Raw genomic sequence first — 16,656 nt, 5'->3', positions numbered from 1 at the left:
CGTCGACATCCCTCCCTTGTGGGGGATTAGCTCTATATGTAACGTGGCGGACCTGGTTCCGTACCGAGCCCCATTTCTCCCCCCTGACTCGGCCTTTCTAGACCAAATCAGTGTGACGGAGTTTACCCCCACCACCCCCTCGATACTATCGCCCGCTTGGCATGAGTCAGTCAAAGGTATACGACAATAGATAATTAACCATGCAGGGGATGAGGACTCGTGAAGATTTTCAGTGCAAGGACAGGAGTGCACATGTGCATGCTCTACATGGAAGCCCATTGACGACCTACGATGCCGGACGCCGAATCTCCATCAGCCACCGCCACCTACGACCCCAACACATCGGAGCTGAGTTCTTCCCACCCCAAGAGGATTGATGGAGCAAGAGATCCCACACCACAAAGGGCAGCGATGAAGCCCATGTCGTTACCGGCAAGAGCCGATGGCTCGAGCCCTGCCAGATCGGCACGCCAAGAGGAAGGCGAAGGTACTTTCGTGATTTTAATTTTTGGGCCATACCTGCACGCACTGCCCTTCCTTTTCCTCATCGAACTGCTGTTTTATGTGTTTATTTTTTTTGTTTTAAGAGGGGCCCCTATGCTATTGGGCCCCCTCATATGGACCCTTTGTTCGGGCCCATTACCATCCCTATATAAGGGATGGAGGAGATGCCCTAGTTTTTTTTTATTCTAGTTGAATTTCTGCAAAAAGGATCGTTCATGATTGTGATAGAAAGAAGAGGAAGGAGGAAGAGAAGAGAAAAGGGAGGAGAGAGAGAGCGGCACCGCCCCCTCCCACCGGGCACCGCCGCTGCGCCGCCAACATGCTGCCGCTCGCACCGCCGCCCACGCCGCCGTCGCACCGCTGCTCGTATCGCTTCCCTTGCTGCCACCGCGCCGACTCGCTGCCCCACCATTGCCGCGCTACGACTGCAGTGACTCGCCACCTGTGCCGTTGTTGTGCCGCCGCCCATGCTGATGTCGCGCCGCCGCCCACGCCACTTCTTGCGCCACCGCCGCGCCGACTCGCCACTCGCACCGTCGCTGTGCTACCACCACAGTGACTCACCGCCCGAGTCGCCGCTTAAGGTGCCGCCACCACCGCTGGACACCGCCGCCCGTACTGCTTCCTGCGCTGCCTCCGTGCCGTCGGCGTGCGAACCCCCGGATTGTTGCGCCGCTGCCCACGCCGCCGCCCCCGCGGCCTCATGTCTGCCTTACCTCCTCCACTCTTGCATCACAACTCCAGAGCTGCATCACACCGCCAGTTGAGCGATGTTGTGCCCATCTCCGGCACAACTCTATCGACTTCACCCACATGTTCCCACATCGGCAAGTACTACGACTCCGGGACGACGTCACCACAAAGGTACCTCACTCCCCTCACCCGCTCGTTAATTTATCTTTTTTCATATATCTTTTGATTGCAATCTACTGTGCTCAGGCTATAGTAGGTGAGAGGATAAACGCACACGAGAGAAATCTACCGAGCATCTTCACTAGGTACGGGCCGAGCTCGTCCGTTACGTGAGAGCACCCATGGACTCAGTCTGTTCGGCGCCATAGACATTGTCGTTGCTTCGACGAGGGTCAGGAGGTCACCGTCACCATCATCAGTCGCCCGCCCTGGAGCCCGAATGATGTAGGACGACATCCGTGATGTCATCTGGTCAGTACCGAGATGATCCTCGTGTACCGGTGTGATGTTGGACCTTATCCGATTAGGTATCAAGGCGATGCTCAAATACCGCGGTGATAGCAGACATCGTCGAATGCGTCGTTTGTCGGGTATGGATCTACGGAGATGCGACAACGTGATGCATAGACTCCTAGGTGGTTGTACGTATAAGCCCCAACTCGTGGGGTTCGCCAAGCTCCATGCTCTAGGGCGGGCGACCGATGACAGTAACGGTGACCTCCTGACTCTCGTCGGAGCGACAACGGTGACTACGGCACTAAACGGACTAAGTCCGTGGGTGCTCCCACGTAACGGACGAGCTCGACCGGTACCTAGGGAAAATGCTCGGTAGGTCCTCTCGTGTCTATTTATCCTCTCACCTATTCTAACCCGAGCACGGTGGAGTGCAATCTAAAGATATACGACAAAAGAAAATTTAACTAGCGGGCGAGGGGAGCGAGGTACCTCTGTCTTGTCATATTCTCGGAGTCATGGAACTTGTCGTTGTAGGAAGCGGTAGGCAGAGTCGATGAAGCTGTGCAAAAGACGGGCCGTCATCGCTCGACTAGCACCATTGTCGCAGCTCAGGAGTCGTGACGGGGGAGCGGAGGAGAAAGGGGAGTGAGGCGCGGGGTGCAGCGACAGCAGCGCGGTGGCAGTGCAGCGGCGGCACAGGTGGCGATGTATCGCGAGCACCGGAGCGACAATGGCGTGGGTGGCAACACAAGGGGGTGCGGGCGACGGCGTAGGCGTAGGCGCAGCGGGGGCAACGGCACAACAACGGCAGAACCTTGTGGCGGTGGCGGCGTGGGCAGCAGTAGGGGCGGTGGTGGTGGTGGCAGAAGGACGGCGGCATGGTCGGTAGCATGGGCGACAGTGGCAATGGCGACGGCGCGTGTGGAGGTAATGGCACGGGCTGCAGCGACGGCGCGGGTGGCAGTGGCGGCGGTGGCAGCAGCACATGCGGCAGTGGCGGCGTGGGTTGTGGGAGTTGTGCCGGCGCCAGTGCGAGCAGAGGCAATGTCATGGGCAGCACCGGCGACATGGGCAACGGTGGCGATTGGAAGCGGCAGCGGTGCGGACGGCGGCAGGGGCGGCGACTAGAAGCAGCAGTGTGAGTGTCAGCAACGCGGGATGCACCAACATTGCTGGCTGCAGTGGCAGCGTGGGCTGCAGTGGCAGCCTGGGTAGTGGCGGCAGCGCGGGCAATGGTGGCAGAGCGGGCGGCGGCGCTGATGGTGCGGGCGATGGCGGCTCTAGTAGTGGCACGGCAATGGCGCGGCGGCAGTGGTGGCGGTGGTCGGCGGTGCTGGCCCCCCTCCTTTCCTCTTCTTCCTCCTCTCTCTCCTTCTTCTTTTCTCCTTCTTCTTTTCTCACATGGTCGTGAAATATTTTCCAAAAATTCAACAAGACTTGAAATTTAGGGCACTCTCTCCATCCCTTATATAGGGATGGTGATGGACCCAAACAAAGGGTCCATAAGAGGGGGCCCATTAGCATATGGGCCCATCTTAAAACACAAAAATAAAACACATACAAAACAACAGTTCAACGAGGAAAAGGATGGGCCGTGCGCGGAGATATGGCCCAAAAACTTACGAGTGATGAAGTGCCTTCGCATTCCTCTTGGCGTGCTGATGTAGCGGGGCTCGAGCCAGCAGCTGTCGCTGATGATAGCATGGGCTTTGGCGTCGTCCTTGATGGAGTGGGATCTCCTGCTCCATCAATCCTCACAGGGTTGAAAGAACTCGGCTCCGACAAGTTGGGGCAGTAGACAGCGGCGGCTAATGGAGATTCGGTGGCTGGCGTCGTAGGTTGTCCTTGGGCTTCCACATAGAACCTGCATGTGTGCATCCCTATCCCTTGACCAAGAGTCTTCGCGAGCCCTCCCCTGCATGGTTAACTATCTCTCGCCGTATACCTTTGAATGACTCATGCCAATCGGACAATAGTAGGGGGGGAGTGGTCGCAGCAAACTCCCACACATAGAGTTGGTCTAGAAAGGCCGGGTCAAGGGGGAGAAAGAGGCCTTGGTACAGAACCAGGTCCACCACGTTACATGTGGAGCTAGTCACCCACAAGGGAGGGATGTCGGCAACGTAGGCGAGATCGCCCGCTCATTGGAAGATCGAGGACGGGCCGACGCTATGAACATGTAGCTTTGTTGTCGTCCTCGGAGAATAACTCTCCGGTCTGATTCTCACCACCATACAGTGTCCCACGTCGAACACTCGGAACTGGTGATGCGAGTCAGCAGCCTGCTTGTACGATGTAATGAGACTCGTGGTCCTAGCATAAAGATGCTGATGCAAAAGTAAAATGTGAAGGGCGAATGTGAAACCATGACATTCTACGGGTGCTAGTGTGGTGGGTCGATAAGGAACATGGCCGAAGGTGATCTTCATAGGACTCAACCCGGCGTGGCGACTTACTAGGAAGTGTAGGACAATGGTGCTCGACCATTTTCTGGGAAAGGGCACGGTGATCGCAACATAGGTGCGTCGTACCATCCCTCTCTGGGGCGAAGAGTGTAGGGGTCACCTTGGGACTACAACTCTCTTGAGTGAGTCTTGGCGGGATGACACGCCCTTGCTCTAGGCGGTCTGCGCGGGCTACTCGGTGAGCGGCGCAGCCGGCCGAGCATTGTGGGGTTGTCGTTGCTATCGCACCCTAGCTCTCGGGGAAGCATGGGATGACGGACGACCGTTAGCCTGACCGATCTGTTCGGGGCAGTCTTCATTGCCAATTTTGTGGTGTAAGGGTGTAACATTGCCCGTTGCCCTCGGTGCAGGAACAAACAAGTGTTTGTCCACCCGGTAATGGTGATGTGTGATCATATAACCACAGACGACCCAAGATGATGCTTCCTACCTTCATAGGAAGGACGTCACAGAGGACGTTCTCATCATACATGCTCACCATTAGCGACACGTGATAGTGCCACTTCATCGGTTGTGACGAAGCATCAATCCACGAGGCATCGTAGGGAGATGGGTGGTACAGGGCTGTCAACCCCAATCGGGCGACCATTTTGTCGCAAATGGCATTGATACAACTACCGCTGTCCATGATCAACTTACACACGTTGTCATTGAGGTTGAGAAATGTGTAGAAGATCGACGTGCAGAGGGCCGCGTCGGCCCTCAGGCCCGTTCTCGGTGGAATGGTTGCAGGTGTAACATGCGATGACACTCGGTGTGGGGATTTGATGACTCTAAAATATGTCATCAAATAATCAAGTTCTCAAGTTTAAATTCATTACAATTATCTTGTGAATTCATGCTAAGTTCATGCAACTGTATTGTTTTATGAAATCACTAACCCCACTTGATTCTTTGAATCAAGTGGAATATATTTAACGTTTTATGGCTAGTGAACATTCAGAAACAGGTTAAGAAGATCAAGGAAGATAGGAGGATCAACAGAAGTGGGCAAAAATTTGAAGTGGCAAAAATTACGAAAATGCCCCTGGGCATGACTTAAGAGAAAACCTATAAATACTCTCTTGAGAGAGGAGTTTAGGTGTTCAGAATTTTCTCTAAGGAAACTAGGGCTTGGAGAAGAGGATTTCTGCACCCTCCAGGAGCTGATGACCTTTTGGAGTTGGAGAGGAAGAACAGACTGAAGATAGCTTGGATTGAAGAACCACGCCTCGCCGCAAGGACGTGACACCCGACGTGGGGAAATCGCAAGCTTCAGCCCTGTAATCCCTCTCTTCTCAGACAATTTTGCTGGGTTGGAAGAGTCACAAGATCTTCCAATGTTTCCCAACCGAGGATTGTTTCGTTTAGATTTGATTTCAGTTTAAACTTTGTTCCTTTGTTGTTCAAATCGTCTTCCCCAAATCTTCCAAAAGAACAGAACTCCTCCGCATCTCCACCACGCGTGTGCAGCAAAGCGCCCGCTCAGCCGTGCAAAGTCGCGACGCAGCACGCAGCCGCGATGCACCAGCGTAATCAGACACGCATACAGCGCAAGCGCGTGCAGCAGCCGCTGCAGTCACAAGACAGCCGCAAGCCAGCGCGCAGCGGCCGCGCAGCCCGCAGCGACGCAGCACGCGCAGCGCACTGCGCGACAGCCGCGACGCAGCACGCAACCGCGTGCAGCACGCAACAGCCGCCTGCCGCGAAGACGCAGCCCGCAGCACGCAAAGCCGCGCGCAGCACGCAGCGCCGCAGCACGCTGTTGCGCAGGCATTCCGCGCATAGGCAGCCGCCGCTGCATAGTCAGCGCCGCAGAGGCCGCTACACGCAACACCTTGCGCCGCAGGTTATCCCCTGCACGCAAGGTGTTCGATCCTTGCCCCAAAGGGCAAAGGATCTGTCTTCAGAGAAATTCTCTGTAGACGGCTTGATTAAGTTGCACTTTAACGCATCTGAAAAGGAATTTCCTGCTGTTTTCTTTTGCTCCATGTGGATCGACCCTCACTCGCCCTAACTTGTGAGGTTTATAAATTCGTTGAATAAGCTTAATCCTCACACATGTTACTGATAAATAACCAGTAAAAAACACAGTAAAACTGAGCTTATCAACTGGCGCCATGCCGGGAGCACGGTATTACAGTAGAAAATTCTATTTTCTCTGAATCTACAGTTATCTCTCTAAACCTACAGTCATTTTGGTGAATCTACAGTCATTTTTGTGAATCTACTGTCATTTCTCTAAATCTACAGTCATTTTTGTTGATTTTTCTAGAGCTGCAGGACTTGACAATCCTCAGCTCATTGTTATTCTAACCGCTTGCTGTAGATTTATGGTAGTAACACGCCAGGAGCTGGTGAAAAGTCTGCAGAAAAAGACATTAGAGACGCCACTCCAGATTCTACAAAGGATGACAGAACCAGAAATTCAGCAGAGAAATATGGTGAAGAGATGCACCAGAGAATGAGAGGAGGACTATGCTGGATAGGTCCACACCGTCGGAAGCTTGCGCCAAACCGATGTAAATCTGAACATCGGTGACGGTATTTCCTTCGATATGACAATGCATTAATTCATTCCTTACCTGAATTTAATGGACTGCCTGCTCAAAACCCATTAGAATTCCTTGATGATTTCCACATTAGGTGTTCATCTCAAAACGCTCCAGGGATATCTACAGAAATTTTAAAAATGAAATATTTTCCTCTAACCTTAAAAGATAAAGCATTTTCCTGGTATCGCAATTTAGGAATCACTTTTAATTCATGGAAGAGATGCAGGGAAAATTTCTGCAGAAATTTTACCCTCTCTCCAAAACTAACTTTTATAGAAGGGAAATTCACAACTTCCATCCTCATGATGGTGAGGCGTTTAGTGAATCATGGGAGAGGTTCAATGATCTGTTGAGGAAGTGCCCTCACCATGGAATTGAACAATGTCAACTAGCTCAGATATTTTATGAGTCTCTCTCTGATTTTATGAAAAACAAGGTAAACCTCGCCACGGGTGGAACGTTTTATACTGCATATGAGGATGAAGTCTTTGATATTTTGGAGAGAGTTGCAGAAACTGATTTGCAGGAGATTGGAGCCAATCAGAATGGGAGGAATGTGCAGCCCAAGAGAGCAGGAGTTCTGCAGGTCAACGCCAAGGAGGGAGAGCTACAAGCGGGCCTAAGGGAGACCAACCAGAAATTGGAGGAGCTCACCTCTACCTTGAAGAATGTCTTCCTAGGTAACTCTCCCATCATTAAAGCTAAGATCTGCTCTCTGTTTTAGCAGGAACATGAAGATGGAGCTTGCCAAGCCATGGAAGAAGAGGTGAAGGCTTTCAACCAGCCGCAACAACCGTGGGCGGGTCAAAAGCGGTCAAATTTCCAAACGGAGAGGCCTTCCACCAAGGAAACAAGCCGGCAGCTCAACCCCTGCTCCAGCAGAGACAACAATTCCAGCACAGGCCTCCACAATAGTATCAGGTTTCATCGCAAACTCAACCTGATTTCTCCACATTAACTCCGTCATTTCAGATATGATCGAAAAGCAAAATCAAAAGTTGGGCGGAAATGGAGATGCGGATGCAAGTGATGATGGAGTTTCAAACGAAGCAAATGCTGGATGCTCAAGAGCAGATGAGGAAGATGCTAGAAAGCCTCAGACCTGTCCAATCTGAACACCAAGGTATACCGTTAGATTCTCCTTGCACATCTTATAAACTTCCCACGAAACCGTCCATCAATCCATGCAACTTGTATCATGTGCAGCATTCCATTCATGATGAGACGAATAGAGATGATCCTGAGGTTCTAGCCATCTCAAAATTGAGAAATGGGAAAGAACTTCAGGATCCCTATCAGACTTCTATAGAGAATTCTAAGAAGGGAACCGAACCACAAGAGGGAGAAGGAGAGGACCCCCCCTACGTGGAGGAGCCTCTACCTTCTACGAGTGGGCAGCATGTTCCCTACCCTTCCGCTTTAAATAGAAAAAAACCGATATTTGATTATGAAAACCGACTGCTAGAGAATTTTAGAAAAGCCACCATGACTGTTACTGTCGAAGATATGCTTAGGTGTGCACCTTCCCTAAAGAAGTACCTTAAGGACTCTTGCACCATTAAGAAGCCTAGGGAAGTGGTTAAATTATCTGAAAATGCCTCTAGCATTCTTAATGCCATCCCTATCAAAATGAGAGACCCCGGAGCCCCTTTCATTACATGCGAAATAGGAGGAAACACCTTCTCTAAAGTTTTATTAGATACGGGAGCAAGCATAAGTATCATTCCGACCGCATTATATGAGGAGAGTGGGTTTGGAGAGTTGGAGGAAATTCATATGGACCTACTCTTAGCTGACGGCACTGTTAGGCAACCCGAGGGAAGGTTAACCGATGTCATGATCACTGTAGAGAATTGTGAAATCCCTGTAGACTTTATAGTGACAGATGTAAAGATATCGGGAGACATTAGTTTAGCTCCTATCATCTTAGGTAGACCATTCTTGGTTACGGCAAAAATGATTATGGATTGGGAGAAGGGGACGGTTGAGTTTAAAATTGGAAAGGAGAGAGTTCAACTGGATATATCGAAAATGATGAAATGTCCTGTAGGAAGCAATGAGGAGTTAAAATTGTGTGCAGAAGATGAAGGAGAGGATGTGGTTAAAGAATACTTGTCACAAGTAGAGGGTAGAGAGCTAGAGGGACAGATCATAGACCCCCCTTCGGTAGAGGTAGGGCCAGAATTGAAACCTTTGCCCTCATCCCTCAAATATGCATATCTAGATGAGCAGAAAATCCTACCGGTAATCATATCTTCATCACTATCCTCTGAACAGGAAAAGGACTTGCTAGAGGTACTTAGGGAGCATAGAAATGCCATAGGTTGGACCTTTGATGATATTAGAGGAATTCCATCTTTGATCTGTGAACATAGGATATTTTTAGAAGAGGAAGCAAAACCTTGTAGAGAGCATCAAAGGAGACTCAACCCTTACATGAGAGAAGTTCTTGAGAAAGAAGTGATTAAGTGGTTGAATGCAGGAATAATTTATGCTATATCCGACAGTAGATGGGTGAGTCCTGTACACATGGTACCAAAGAAATCTGGAATTACCGTAGAAGTGAACGAAAAAGGGGAAGAGGTGCAGAAAAGATTGACCACAGGGTGGAGGGTGTGCATTGATTACAGGAAATTAAATAAGGCGACAAAGAAGGATCACTACCCACTACCCTTCATAGATCAAATACTAGAAAAACTGTCAGGGCAGCAATATTTTTGTTTTCTTGATGGTTATTCAGGATACAACCAAGTAAACATCCATCCTGATGATCAAGAGAAGACAACATTTACGAGTCCCGTAGGGACATATGCCTTCAGGCGTATGCCCTTCGGGTTATGCAATGCCCCCGCCACATTTCAGCGATGTATGAATGCCCTATTTTCTGATTTAGTAGGCGAATGTTTAGAAATATTTATGGATGATTTTTCAGTATTTGGATCTACCTTTGAGAACTGCCTCCTAAGCCTCACCAAAGTATTGAAGAGGTGCATTGAGTCCAACCTTGTCCTAAGTTGGGAAAAATCTCATTTCATGGTGCAGGAGGGAGTAGTGCTGGGACACACGGTCAGCAACCGTGGATTGGAAGTGGACAAGGCCAAAATCGAAATCATCCAGGGCCTTCCACCTCCAACCAACCTAAAAACCCTTAGGGGTTTCCTTGGCCACGCGGGTTTCTATAGACGTTTTATCCTTGATTTTGCTAAAATTTCTAAACCCCTTACAAACCTTTTATCGGCTAAAAATAATGATTTTGAACTAACACTAGAGGCTAAAGATGCATTTTATAAATTGAAAGAAGCTTTGGTTAATGCGCCTATCCTGCAAGGGCCCGATTGGACCCTTCCTTTTGAACTAATGTGCGACGCTTCTGATTTTGCAGTAGGTGTAGTGTTAGGCCAAAGAATTGATAAGAAACCCGTGGTGATCTACTACGCCAACAGGACCTTAGTGGACGCACAACTGAATTACACCACCACCGAAAAGGAGCTGCTGGCCATTATTTTCGCTTTAGAAAAGTTTAGGTCTTATTTACTAGGTAGTAAAATAACTGTTTATTCTGATCATGCAGCTATTAGATACTTGTTAACGAAGAAAGAGGCTAAACCGAGATTGATTAGATGGGTGCTTTTATTACAGGAATTTGATTTGGAAATTAAAGACAAGAAAGGGTGTGAAAATGTAGTAGCCGACCATCTCTCACGAATCATAGGCGCCCCACCTAAACAAATTAATGATGCATTTCCTGATGAATTTGTCCTAACTGCACAAGGAACATTCGCCTTAGTATGCACATATTGTCAACTTTTTAGTTTCAGGACAAATTACAGGTTGGACTTCCCACGAGAGAAAAAGCTACTCAAGGATGCGCGATTTTATTTTTGGGAAGATCCGAGCTGTTTCACCAAGGACAAGATCAAATTCTCCGACGATGCGCCCCCGAGCGAGCAACGAAGCATCCTAGAATTCTGCCACGCAAAACCAGGAGGGGTCACTACTCGCCAAGGTAACAGCTCATAAGATTGTTGAATCGGGTTTCTTTTGGCCTACATTATTTCATGACGCGCAGAAATTTTATAACAGTTGTTTAGCATGCCAAGCATCCATCAATATCAATAGGAAAGATAGAATGCCCCTACAACCCATCTTAGAAGTGGAAATATTTGATTTATGGGGAATTGATTTTATGGGTCCATTTCTTAGTTCTAACGGTTATGAATACATCTTGATGGCTGTTGACTACGTCTCCAAATGGGTAGGAGCCATTCCGTCGAAAACCAATGACGGTAAGGTAGTGACCAATTTTATTGAAAAACACATTTTTTATAGATATGGATGCCCACGAGCGATCATTAGTGATGGAGGTTCACACTTCACAAATTACAACTTTAGGAATCTCCTCAAAAAGTTTGGTGTTCATCATCGAGTCACTACCCCATATCATCCTCAAGCCAATGGACAAGTTGAATTGTGCAATAGAGAGGTGAAGAAAATTTTGAGGAAAATAGTGCGTCCAGATGGGAAAGATTGGTCCAGGAAGCTAGACGAGGCGTTATGGGCTTATAGGACAGCTTACAAAACCCCTCTCGGCATGTCTACCTTCCGCCTTATCTTTGGCAAAGCTTGTCCCCTACCCCTTGAGTTAGAACACAAGGCCCTTTGGGATATTAGAAAACTCAACCTAGATTTGGATAGAGCCGCAAGCATAGACTTCTTCAATTGAATGAGTTGGAAGAGTTAAGAAATGAGGCTTATGAGAATTCAAAGATTTATAAAGCCAAGATGAAGATGTTTCATGACAAGAGCTTGAGGAGAAGAATTTTTGTGGAGAATCAAAAAGTATGGCTTTACAACTCTAGACTAAAACTCTTTCCAGGTAAATTGAAAACGCGATGGGATGGTCCCTTCCTTGTTCAACAGGTTTTTGAGAATGGAGCCGTTACAATTTTAGATCCTACGTCTCAAAGACGATTCACTGTGAACGGGCAACGGCTCAAACCCTACTTAGAAGAAGAAGATCTTCACAGCCCCATGAATATTACGTTAGAAAAGCCATCGCATGATAGCTCATGATCCGATTAGTTTTTGTTTTTACTACATTTCATATTCTCTGCTTGATTACTTTCCTTGTTTTGTTTTTGTTTCTGCGTTTTTGTTTCTGTTCTCGTGTGCAGCCACTCCGATCCACGCCCACCTAACACGTCACTGGACAACACGCATGCTGATCGCTGCCCTTCCTTCCATGCTTCGGTATTCCTTTCTCCTTTCTCTCATTTATGATTTGTCATGTAGGAACATGCCTTTTATTGAGGGGGGGAGGGGAGTACATTTACATGCATTATCCATGAAATTTTTTTCGTTTTTGCATTCACAAACCATGGATATTTGATGATCTTAGGAGATGATTGTCCAATGATATGCATGATAATTTGATTCTTTTCAAAAGGGTAGAAATGCAAGAGTGGCCAGCTAGGGAATCCTAGGTGAAGTAAGCCTAGCTAGGTGCACTAGGATCCATACCACGACAGTCGTATCTATTACCATTATACTTCTCTCACCTCACCATCCACCTCGGGTTGAGTTAGCACTTACATGCACGAAAATTTTTAGCTTTAGTGGAGAGTAGGGTTAGTGTTAGCTCATTGGCAGTATTATTATGACGTGAGTGAAGCTCCCTGACCCATGAAGGATACATAACTTCGTCGGGGGAATAAGCTGCCGGTCTACTAAGGACGGCACATGGGTAGTGGATAAGCGCCACCAAACTATCAAGTGAAAGCTGCACTGCGCATAAACAAGCAAAAGCTTGCATCATAGTACTAAAGTTGATTGTCATCAAAAATGACCAACAAGCAGAAAATGCCAAATAAAATAAAGGTGGAAAAGCTGTCTCGTGTGTTTGAGCCGATGCTACTATAGCCATAGTATTGAGCTAGCATTAATGCCACTCTCTACACCTCGTTCAGTAGTGCGCTTGGGGTGTTAACTCGATCTTATTCCATATACTATGTACTTACTATATGTACTCCATAGATCATGTGCACTTAGTTGAGGTTTAAGGCTGAGATAGATCCTAAATTTCTTCTACGCTGGTCAATTTTAATTGCTGAAAATACTCCTTGAGAAGAGCATGAATCAAAGTTATCGGAAGTCAAAACTCACCTTGAGATCATCTTTTATTCTCACCTGCATGTCATTACTAAGGGACTAGTAATGATCTAAGTTGGGGGGTGTTTGATGACTCTAAAATATGTCATCAAATAATCAAGTTCTCAAGTTTAAATTCATTACAATTATCTTGTGAATTCATGCTAAGTTCATGCAACTGTATTGTTTTATGAAATCACTAACCCCACTTGATTCTTTGAATCAAGTGGAATATATTTAACGTTTTATGGCTAGTGAACATTCAGAAACAGGTTAAGAAGATCAAGGAAGATAGGAGGATCAACAGAAGTGGGCAAAAATTGAAGTGGCAAAATTACGAAAATGCCCTGGGCATGACTTAAGAGAAAACCTATAAATACTCTCTTGAGAGAGGAGTTTAGGTGTTCAGAATTTTCTCTAAGGAAACTAGGGCTTGGAGAAGAGGATTTCTGCACCCTCCAGGAGCTGATGACCTTTTGGAGTTGGAGAGGAAGAACAGACTGAAGATAGCTTGGATTGAAGAACCACGCCGCCGCAAGGACGTGACACCCGACGTGGGAAATCGCAAGCTTCAGCCCTGTAATCCCTCTCTTCTCAGACAATTTTGTTGGGTTGGAAGAGTCACAAGATCTTCCAATGTTTCCAACTGAGGATTGTTTCTTAGATTTGATTTCAGTTTAAACTTTGTTCCTTTGTTGTTCAAATCGTCTTCCCCAAATCTTCCAAAAGAACAGAACTCCTCGCATCTCCACCACGCCGTGTGCAGCAAAGCCGCCGCTCAGCCGTGCAAAAAGCCGCGCGAGCCAGCCGCGTGCAGCGTGCAACTGTATCGCAGCACACAGCGCGCAACAAGCGCACGCGCGTCGCAGCCAAGACAGCCGCGCAGCCGCGCGTGCGGCAGTGCAGTCGCGCGCCGCCGACGCAGCACGCAGCAGCGCCTGCTGCTGCGCACAGCCGCGCACGCAGCGCAGCCAATCGCTGCAGCACGCAGCGCGCGCAGCCGCAGCGCGCACGCGCAGCAGCGCGCAGCCGCCGCGGCAGCGACGCTGTTGCGTGCAGGCATTCCGTGCATAGGCGCAGCCGCGCTGCATAGTCAGCGCGCAGAGGCCAAGCCGCGCAACACCTTGCGCGCAGGTTCCCTGCACGCAAGGTTTTCGATCCTTTGCCCCAAAGGGCAAAGGATCTGTCTTTAGAGAAATTCTCTGTAGACGGCTTGATTAAGTTGCACTTTAACGTACTGAAAAGGAATTTCCTGCTGTTTTCTTTTGCTCCCTGTGGATCGACCCTCACTCGCCCTAACTTGTGAGGTTTATAAATTCGTTGAATAAGCTTAATCCTCACACATGTTACTGATAAATAACCAGTAAAAAACACAGTAAAATTGAGCTTATCAGGATTGCAACACACTAGTGCTGGGGCAGTTGACCCCTAGGCTGGCCAATTGTCAGCCAGTGGGGCGTGAGACGGGTGTCGGGGTCGCACAAGCTTCTAAGATCTGGATGTACCCAACTCGCTCGCCGGGTTCCTCATACTCATTCGCAAACTCCTCGTCCAGATGATACTCGTCGTCGAGTTGTTGACCCACCTCTTCTACATGGTCCTGGTCGATGCCATCAACCTAAATTAGGAGGGCCAAAGACGAACATTGACTGGCTCGGTGCCTCTTTCCTTGGCATTTGAAGCACGTTATGTGTGCTTGGTTTATGATCGGGCTTTGGGCCGTGGTGTCAATTATGAGGGCCTGAACTGGTGCGTCGGAGCCTACTGATGTGGTCGGGGCATTTCCTAGGCCTCTAGTAACCTACGAGGTATGTGTGGTCATGGACGGGGTAGTGTGAGCAGGGGTGTCACGAGGTACAAATGGGGTAGGGTGGATGACGGCTTCATCGCACGGGTGATCTAGATGCTCCATGACGTGATAGGCTTTGTTGGCTGGCGGTGGCAGGGTGGCGGTGCAACGGCAATGGTTGATGGGGGCAGTGGTGGCGACGGCGTGGGCGGCGGCGACAGCTGGCACGATGGCGACGATGGTGGTGGGGCAGCGGTGCGACGATGGTGCTGGCGGTGGTCGGCGGCACTGTCCCCCCCCCCCCTTACTTTCCTCTTCTTCTTCCTCCCACTCCTTATTCCTCCTCTCCCTCTTATTTTCTCACACGATCGTGGACTATTTTCCAAAAATTCAACAAGACTTGAAATTTAGGGCACCCTCTTCATCCCTTATATAGGGATGGTGATGGGCCCAAACAAAAGGTCCATAAGAAGGGGCCCATTAGCATAGGGGGCCCTCTTAAAACACAAAAATAAAACACATACAAAATAATGGTTCGACGAGGAAAAGGGAGGGTCATGAACAGAGATTTGCCACGAAAACTTATGAGTGATGAAGTGCCTTCGCCTTCCTCTTGGCGTGCCAATCTAGTGGGGCTCGAGCCGGCGGCTATCGTTGTGACGGCATGGGCTTCGGCGTCATCCTTGATGGAGTGGGATCTCTTGCTCCATCACCAGAGCTTGGTGAACCCTACAAGTCAGGCCTACACGTACATCTGCCTAGGAGTTTTTGCATCACGTAGTCGCATCTCCTTAGATCCATATCAGATGAACGACGTCTTCGACGACGTCCGCTTTCACCCTGGTAGTTGAGCATCGTCTCGATACCCTTGTGACGACATCACCGATGTTGTCCTGCATTAGATGGCATGAGAGAGCTTGCGTCAGATGAAACTGAAGGGGAGATTATGGAATATCAGAAGTGGAAATATGATTCTACTACGGTCCAATGCTCCATACTAGCTTCTATGTGCAATGAGTTGTAGAGGCAACATGAAGATATGGAGCCAAGGTCAATGCTACTTCATTTGATAGAGTTATTCACCGAACGGAGTAGGACTAAGAGGTATGAGATATCGAAAAGCCTATTCATGGCTAGCATGACCGAATCATTTTTGGTACAAAGTCATGTCCCAAAGATTATTGAGTGGATAGAAAGGTTGGCAATGCTGGAAGTGGAACTCCTTGTTGACATGAGCATGGACCCCATTATTCAATCCTTACCTGATTCATTCTCCCAATTCATTATTAACTTTAACATGAACAAAATTCAGATGACTCTTTTGGAGTGAGTTTCTTAACATGCTTACTATTGTCGAGGCCAACCTTCAAAAGGACTAGCCCCTAGTTCTCTTTGTTGGTAGGACCAACAAGAAGAGAAAGGTGATGTCTGCCTTAAGGCGAGACAAAAGGAAGAAGCATGTGAAAGCACCACCGACAAAGAAGGACAACGGCAAGAAAGCCATATGCTTCTATTGTGGAACAAAGGGCCATTGAAAGAGGAACTACAAGAAGTACCTCAATGACATAGCTCGAAAGAAGCATGGCGATGCTTTAGGTATCTATGTGATAGATACTTACTTTTCTTGTAGAGATTCGTCATCTTGGGTATTGGATACGGTGTGTGCCTCTCATATCTGCAATGACTTGCAGGTGCTGACAAGTAGAAGAAAGCTGAGCAAAGGCGAGGTGGAGCTGAGAGTGGGGAATTGCACAAGAGTTGCTGCTATCACTGTGGAGACATTGTACCTCAAGCATCCACTCAGAGATCTACTGTCTTTACAAGACTGCTATTTGGTTCGTAGCATAATAAAGAACATCGCATCTATTTCATGTTTGGATAGACTCGGGTACACCATGACCATTATGAACAAATGTTGTTTCATTTTTTTCATAATAAATTGGTTGCATCAGCACCATTGGTCAATGGGTTGTACTTGACGGATGCTTCTTGTTATAATCTCAAGAAGTTGCTCTCAAGAAGAGTAAACAATTAGTGAACATAACCTATTTATGGCACTACCGGCTTG

The sequence above is a fragment of the Wolffia australiana genome, chromosome 2 (genome assembly GCF_029677425.1).
Source record: "Wolffia australiana isolate 7733 chromosome 2, ASM2967742v1".
NCBI lineage: Eukaryota > Viridiplantae > Streptophyta > Magnoliopsida > Alismatales > Araceae > Wolffia > Wolffia australiana.
The sequence above is the reverse complement of the archived record's forward strand: the minus strand, read 5'-3'. Positions refer to the sequence as shown.